This window comes from Chaetura pelagica, unplaced genomic scaffold (assembly GCF_000747805.2).
Source record: "Chaetura pelagica isolate M959 unplaced genomic scaffold, ChaPel_1.0 scaffold520, whole genome shotgun sequence".
In the NCBI taxonomy this organism is placed as follows: Eukaryota; Metazoa; Chordata; class Aves; order Apodiformes; family Apodidae; genus Chaetura; species Chaetura pelagica.
The window spans coordinates 181,119-188,598 of record NW_009951812.1 but is presented as its reverse complement, the minus strand read 5'-3'; positions in this window follow the sequence as shown (position 1 = coordinate 188,598).

The window sequence follows — 7,480 nt, the reverse complement described above, 5'->3', positions numbered from 1 at the left end:
CCAGCGGCTGGCGGGACCTCAGGTGCTGAGGATGGGCCTGCACGAGATGCCCCGCAAGGTACGACCACCCCACGGGCACCCCCGGCGCGGTGGGCCAAGCTCTGGGCTCAGGGAACCCCCAGGCCAGCCAGGTCCGAGCTCCCAGGTGTTTCAGCTCCTGAGGGTGGGTCTGGAGCCCTGCACCTCATTCCTTGGCAGGTGTGTCACTTTAAAATGGAGGTGTGGGGACGGGGATCCATGCTGTGTTTGCACAAGGTGTTTTTCTCTCCCAAACTGTTCCAATGCCCCTGTGCAGTGAGGAGATGAGCAGCCTCCTCTTGGGAGCCTGTGTGTGTGTTTCCTGATATTAGCTGTCCTTGCATGCAGCAGCACTGAGACATCAAGGTGGGACTTGCCCAGAGAAAGAAAAATCTACTTTGTTTTTTCCCCCCCTTATTTTGTGTGCTCTTAAACCCAAGGTTTGCATCAATCGGGTCCTTTTTCCTTGCTGATATGATGTCATATATATGAACTTATAATGTGAAAAGAGTTTTGTGTGTTCCTGTCAGAGTGGTTTTGGCTTTGTCCCATGAAAACCAGAGGTTTTCCTGCTCACCTTTCCAAGCCTCTGGCTTCCCCATGTGTGAAGAGGCCTTAGTGCTTTTGGGTGTGGAGTGGAGGGTGGTGAGGATTTGCTGATGCCTCTTTTCAAAAGTCATCTCTTGCTTTGCTGATGTGATTACAGGTTAAGAACTGTGTCCTCAACACCTTAGGTCCAGCAACCAAGTTCTGTGAAGCTGAATACAATCTAAAGGGAAGGATATTCCCCTCTTTTCATCAATCTACAAGCCAAAGCAGGCTGACTTTAGGCCAATTATGGAGGCTGAATTTAGACAAATTCTTTTGTAATGGGAAACCCAAAAATCTTTACTCAATCCTTTCACACTGACCTTAGACAAATCTGCTCTGGTATCTGATCTCCAGTTGGCCTTTACAACACTAAAGGCTCTTATTCTCTGTACACATAGTAACAGTAAGTTGTTACATGGGCTTTAAAAGAGGAATTAAAACTCCCTGTTACAGGTTTTGGAGGTTATCACTAAATTTCTGGGTGCCACACACTGGTGTATTGGCTAAATGGGGGTTTAGGACGTGGCTTCGTGGAGCTTGAAACCCCTGTGGGTGCTTGTGTAGCCCTTGGGTGCTGTCAGCCCTGGGATTTTGGGGTGTATTTCAACTAATGAGGGTTTATGGCAATTGACAGTGGTGTTGTTGTGTCCAACAAGATAGTCTGCTCTGGAGACAGGCTGAGAGAGCTGGGGAGTTCAACCTGGAGAGGAGAAGGCTCCAGGGAGACCTTAGAGCAGCTTCCAGTGCCTGAAAGGGCTCCAGGAAAGCTGGGGAGGGACCTGGGACAAGGGCAGGGAGGGAGAGGACATGGGGGGATGGAAGAAAAGTGGAAGAGGGGAGATTGAGGTGAGACATGAGGAGGAAATTCTTTGCTGTGAGGGTGGTGAGAGCCTGGCCCAGGTTGCCCAGAGAAGCTGTGGCTGCCCCATCCCTGGCAGTGTTGAAGGGCAGGTTGGATGGGGCTTGGAGCAGCCTGGGCTGGTGGGAGGTGTCCCTGCCCATGCAGGGGGATTTGAACTAGATGATCTTTAAGGACAAACCCAAACCTTTATATGATTTTGTGATTCTGATTCCAAATGTGTACTCATTAGCCTCATTCTTCAGTCTGGAAAATTTGGAGGAGTAAAAAAGTAAAGTTTAAAGAGGTCTTAAGCTGTTGTGAAATGGAGACAGTGCCAGTGGTGCTGCTGGCTGGGGAAGCTGCAGGCAGTGCCTGCTCCCAGCAGCCTGCAGAGGGAATTGGGCTTTGGATTTGGGAGGGTGCTAAAGGGCTCTGCTTCCCCCAGCAGGGAGGGTCAGGGATGGGAGATGGGAGGATAATGCTGGGTCCTTTCTGCCTCCCAGGAGCTGGCAGGAGCCGAGGGGAAGGAGCTGTGGCAGTGGGACAAGGATAACCAACCCTGTCCTGTCGGGCTGTCACGTCTGCTCAGCACCTTTGCTGGGAGGCGTTGACCTCTTGTGGTGAGGATCTAGTTGGACCTTGTTTTTTTTCAGTCTGTGTCATCTGTTCCCGTGCCAATTGCTTTAAACTTCCTATTAGTACATACTTGAGTGCTTTTGTGTCCTGTACCCCTGACTTGCCCTCAGACTCGGGCATCTCATATTCTTGTCACAGTTTGCAATGCTTGTTTTGTCACAGACGAGGACAACTCCATCACAGCCCTTACATTTCATAAAGCTCTTCACCTGCAGCTCCTCAAAGGAGAGGGGAGGGTTTCTCAGAGCAGAGGAGCAGGAAGGTCTGCCTGGTCCTTCACATCTGACAGGCACGGGAAGAAACATGCAGCCTCTGCTCCTCTGAAGCTCTCTGGGCTGTGGTGATGGGACTCGCTGCCTTCCTCCTCTTGTTGCTGTTGCCCTGCAGTCATGGGGGAACTAATTCTCCTGTGTTAGTCTTGTCCTAGGAAGTATCATGAATAAGGAGAGCATGTAGAGACTTGGCTTTTTCCACCTATCATCTGTCTGCCTGTGCTGCAGAGGGTTTGAAGGCAGGTGGGTTTGGCCAGGACTGAGGAATTTGTGTGAAGCCCTGAAACTGGGGGCTCAGAGACTTGCAGGTCTTGTTATCTCTGGAACAGGAGCTCTTGGAGCACAGCTCTGATCTCAAGGTGCTAAATGACTCCTGAGCGTGACCAGAAGAGTAAATAATCCAGTATCCTTGTTATCAGCTGTGTTTCTGTCTGATTAAACTGCTGCTCCAGTTGGGGATTAAACTGAATTATAAGCAGCTACTAATGGAGTGGTAATTTTTTCCCTAAGTCTGGAAATCCAAACAGCAATAGAATTGTTCCAGGTGCCCTAGTAACTAGTTTCTGCTGGTGGATCTGAGGAAGGTTGTGTGAAAAAGAAGGCTATGAATGAATGATGATGAAGAAGACTGATGAATTAACTGAGGCTCTTAAAAGTAGTGTTAATCTTGGTTGTGGCAGAGGTTGGGTGTCCCAGTGTCAGGGTGACAGGAGGTTGGCCTTAGGAGGTCTCAGGCTTGCTGTTGACTCATGAGGGGGAGTGTGAGGTGCAGGATTTGGTGCAAATCCAATCTTAAGATGTTCTGGGAGCCTTAGCCATGGCTTGTGGATAAAGGAAAGTACATGAAGACTTTCCATCTGAAGGACAGATGAAGGGTTGAGTTGTGCAGCAGAAACAACTTTTCCTTAAGCTATTAGTCAGTCACACAGTGGAACTGAACCTTACTTGTGGAAACACAAGTTTGAAATGTCTGTGCTGTAACTATAAAAAAACCCCATGAGGTCTATTTCAGTGTTGAGATTTGACAGGATTGTCCACTAAAACTCAATTAGCTCATTTCTCATGACTTTATAGGACATGAGCTTTGACACGGTTAGTGCAGGACCCCATTTCCCTCTCCTCTCCTTTAATTTTTGTTTTCCTCCTTCTTTTCCATGATATAACTACCTATAACATGGAAGGAATGCAACTTTTTAAGCGTGATATCACCTCCTTAATTCAGTTACTAATTGGTATTTTAATTTGCTGCTCATATTATTGAGGGTCTGGGATGACATAGTGACTCTGCACAAAACATTCCCATCTCCATAAAAAAGTATGGCCTGGATTCCTGTCATCCTGGTGTTTGTTAAGTAAACACCCAAGAAATGTGATGGGATCTGAGGATTATTCTTGGATCTCTTTTGGAGTTTCATACACATTTTTGGGATGGTTCTAAGCCAACATGATAATGTTGTTGGCAGCTCCTGGGGACCTGCATGATACACAACTCAACATAGATTTGGGTGTTTTGCCTTCTGCAAATTGATAAAACTTAGACTAACAGCTTAAAAACTCAAGGTGCTGTACTGTGAGTACTCAGCCTGCCCTTCTTCCTGGGAATTCCTCACTGTATTCCCCAAACTGGTACAAATAGAAACTTCCATGAGGATTTCAGGATGTCAGGCTCTTCTGCACAGTGTGTGTTGGTCTGAAGCAACAATGTGGAGTGTTTGAGTGTTTTTTGGCATGACATGATGAGACCAATGTCTTTGGCAGGGACTCAGGAATACATTGATGAAGTTTGTTTGTTACCTTCATTAAATAGTCTTACATTCCCAGCCTGTCATCCCTATGGAAACCATAGAAACACATTTCACAGTGGAAACCATTGAAATACATTTGGCAGTGGAAACAAGAATTGATTCAAAATGGCCATGACAACCAATTTTCCTTAACTTTGCAGCAGATTAAAATAATTTTCCCCCTAGCCTGGGTGCCAGCAGAGCTGTGACCTTGAGAGGGACCAGTGTTCTAGAGCAGAATATGTTGGAGATTGTTATATTGGAGAATATGTTCTCCAATATGAGAACAAGGGATGCGTGTTGTCCTTGAAATTGGGAATGTCTGTATCAAATGACTTGATCTAAACCATCAAGGGGGCTTTCAGACAAGCAGTGTTACTTCTTACATGGGTCACTTGGCTTTTTCTAGTGAGTAGTATATTAATTTCCTGTTTATATCAAGGAAGCTAAAACTTAATCCATCGATGTCAAGTCCCTAGGGAAGATCCAGGTTTGTAGCTCAGGCTTAGGATGCATTAGTAGAATAGAGATCTCCCTGATCAGGGAAGTACCAAGGCCACCAAGCTCTACCAACCTCTGCACTGTTTGCCTTCATGAAGCTTTACATTCTGTTTTTTAAGGACTTTGCTCCTTTTTTTCCTTCTTAGTGAGCATTTTCAGGATGGCTGGGATGTGTCAGTCACAGCTAAGAAGTGCCTTCGTGTCACTGGGCACTTTGTGTCATGTTGAAGAAGAATATCAGAAGAACAGTTATCACTGCAAAGGCCTTTTGTTGCTGTTAAAGTTTATCTGTGTCAAAGCAGATGAGTCTTGCATCTTCTGAAGCCTCTGTGGCCACTGACATTTGAGTTTGTGGCTTTGTGTTAGGATATCATGAGGTTGCAAATGAAGAGTTGCAGTTCTGTCTGTAGGGAGTCTCATCACTCTCTTCTTTGGTGGTTGTTGCCTTTTCTGCCTTGAGGATGTTTCTCAAACTCATTGAGCATCTCTGCAGGCTCGGAAATCTCCCTTAGCATGTTCAATGTAACTATATGTACAATTGTGTGGGTATTTACTGTATAGAGACTGTTAAATTCCTGAGGTACAATCAATAAGTCATGAGGATTAATGGGTAGAAGTCATGAGCACGTGTGGGAAAGGGCAGGCAGGGATCAGGTGTGAGCAGCTGGGAATGTGACAACTTGCTGTGTATCAAACCCTGTGGCTTGTCTGTTCTTGACACTTTGTGGAAGAAGGTGACTTCAAAGAGATGTAAGGGTTGGTGCAGTAAAAATGTGGGTTTGCTGGGGAGAGCTGCTCGTGTTCACATGGGGCACCTCAGGGGTGGTGTGAGAGGGTGGCTGGTGCAGGAGATGTTGCAGCACTGCTTGCATGGCAAGTGGAGACTGGGAGGGCTATAAAAAGGCCAGTGTTGTATTATTTTAGACTGCACAGCAATTTTTGCTACATCATCTCCAGATCAGGTTGGCTGATGAAAGCTGTAGATATGTCTGTGCTGCAGGAAGATCCAGATCTGTACCAGATCTCAGCTCTTGGGGAGGTTTGCCTCAATTAGCAGGAAGTTCTGCAGTGCAGAGGGAGCAAAAGATTAGAGACTTTATTGCACAGGAATTTCTTTTAACTTCCTCCATGAGAGATTGCCCTCCCTCTTCTGTTCCAGGAGGAAAAGGCTTTTGTTGCTACTTCTGCTTTTTAGTTGAACAGAATTCAAGATAGATTAAAATAATAGTATGAGAGGTTTGTGTGCTGTTGTAGAGCCCTGTGTCCTGGCTTCCTAAAGATCTGTCCCAAGTGTGGTTGGGAGGAACAGATCAGGAGAGGGGGAGAAGATCCTGAGTTTATCAGTGACCACTTTTCAGAAACACAATTTCTGTTGTGTTAAGAACAGAATTTATTATCCTGCTGTGCCCTGATGTCCCCCTTGGCACTTGGTTGACTTAAAGCCCTGTTGAAGGTCCCTAGACTAATATTTTATTTTATTTTTAATTTACTGCATGGAATTGCTGAAATTGAGTCAGTGGTGTGTGTTGGGATGGGGAATGGCCATCTGGGAGGGGAGGACTGACTGCAGGGGAGCAGAGCTGGTTGTCTGCAGCTCCCTGCTGGGGCAGAAATCCCAGCACTGGTCTCACTGCTGTGCTTAGTTGGGCGTTTTTCTGGAGACACACTTGAAGTATGAGCTGAGTTTTGAGCACTGTGTTGGTCAGCAGTGACCTAGTCACCCTCTGGCCTCTGGGCTAGTTCTGGCTGCAGGTGTAGGTGACCACACAGGCCCTTAGAAAAACTGATGAAATGTGTTGCCTGTGGATTTTCTGACCCAAGCCCCCCCAGGCTGTGATGACAGTTCTGTGGTGTGATTTATTAATACACGGGATTTTAAAAAACAATTGTATCTTGACTCTGTATCTCCAGGTGCTTTTTAAAGGAGGGGAGCATTGCTTTTCCCCTGGAGTGGCAGTGGGATGTGAAGCAAGAGGAGGAAGGAAACTTGTCTGTGTGTGCTGCATAATGCAGATGAGGATGCCTGTGCTGGCTGTGGAAGCAGCATTCCTAGGTCTTACCTAACTCTGCAGTGCTCAACTTGATTTTTTTGTTCTTTGCTGTGTTTTTTTTTGCTCTAAACCCAACTCCCCAGGGCAGGTCCTCCTCTGTGATGGTGTGAAACAGCAGGCACTGCTGGAGCTTTCCCCCTTTGCGGACAAATGATGGCATAAAGCACCTTTTTGTTGGCATCCCTGCATCCCTACTGTAGAGGCAGCACAGCTGTAGTGAGGGGAAAGCCGTGCGCTGCTTAGGGCAGGGTAGCAAATAAAAACTGCCATCTAGACCTGCCTTTGCCCGGCAGAAACACGAGTGGTTTTGTGCCCCCCGGGTGTGTCAGGGGATGTGCCCCCCTTGGCTGCAGCCGGGCAGGGGCACGGTCGGTGTCACCCCCCCTGCAGATGGCAAAACTGAAGGTCAAAGAGGTGAAACGGCTTCTGCAGCCCCGGGCTGATGCTTTGCTGCCCTCTCGGTGTATTGGGGAGTTTGTCCTCGTGGTGCAGTGAGAATCCCCCTCCTGCTGCAGGTCCCGCTCCCCAAACCCCGACGGCGCTTCCTAGAAAACCTCTGGGTAGCCCTGGAGTTGAGGGGGGGGCTTGTGGACCCCCCTGCAGAGCTGCTGGGAGCAGGTGGGACCCCCAGGTGCCGGGAGAGGAGCCCTCGGTGGGGGATGAGAGAGCAGCGTGTCCCTGTCGGGCAGCGACAGGAGATAAATGGGATTAATGTGGAGTTTGTTGAGAATGGAGCAGAACCTGGGAGGGGGGGGGGAGGGAAAACGAGCCAATTAAAAGCTCCCG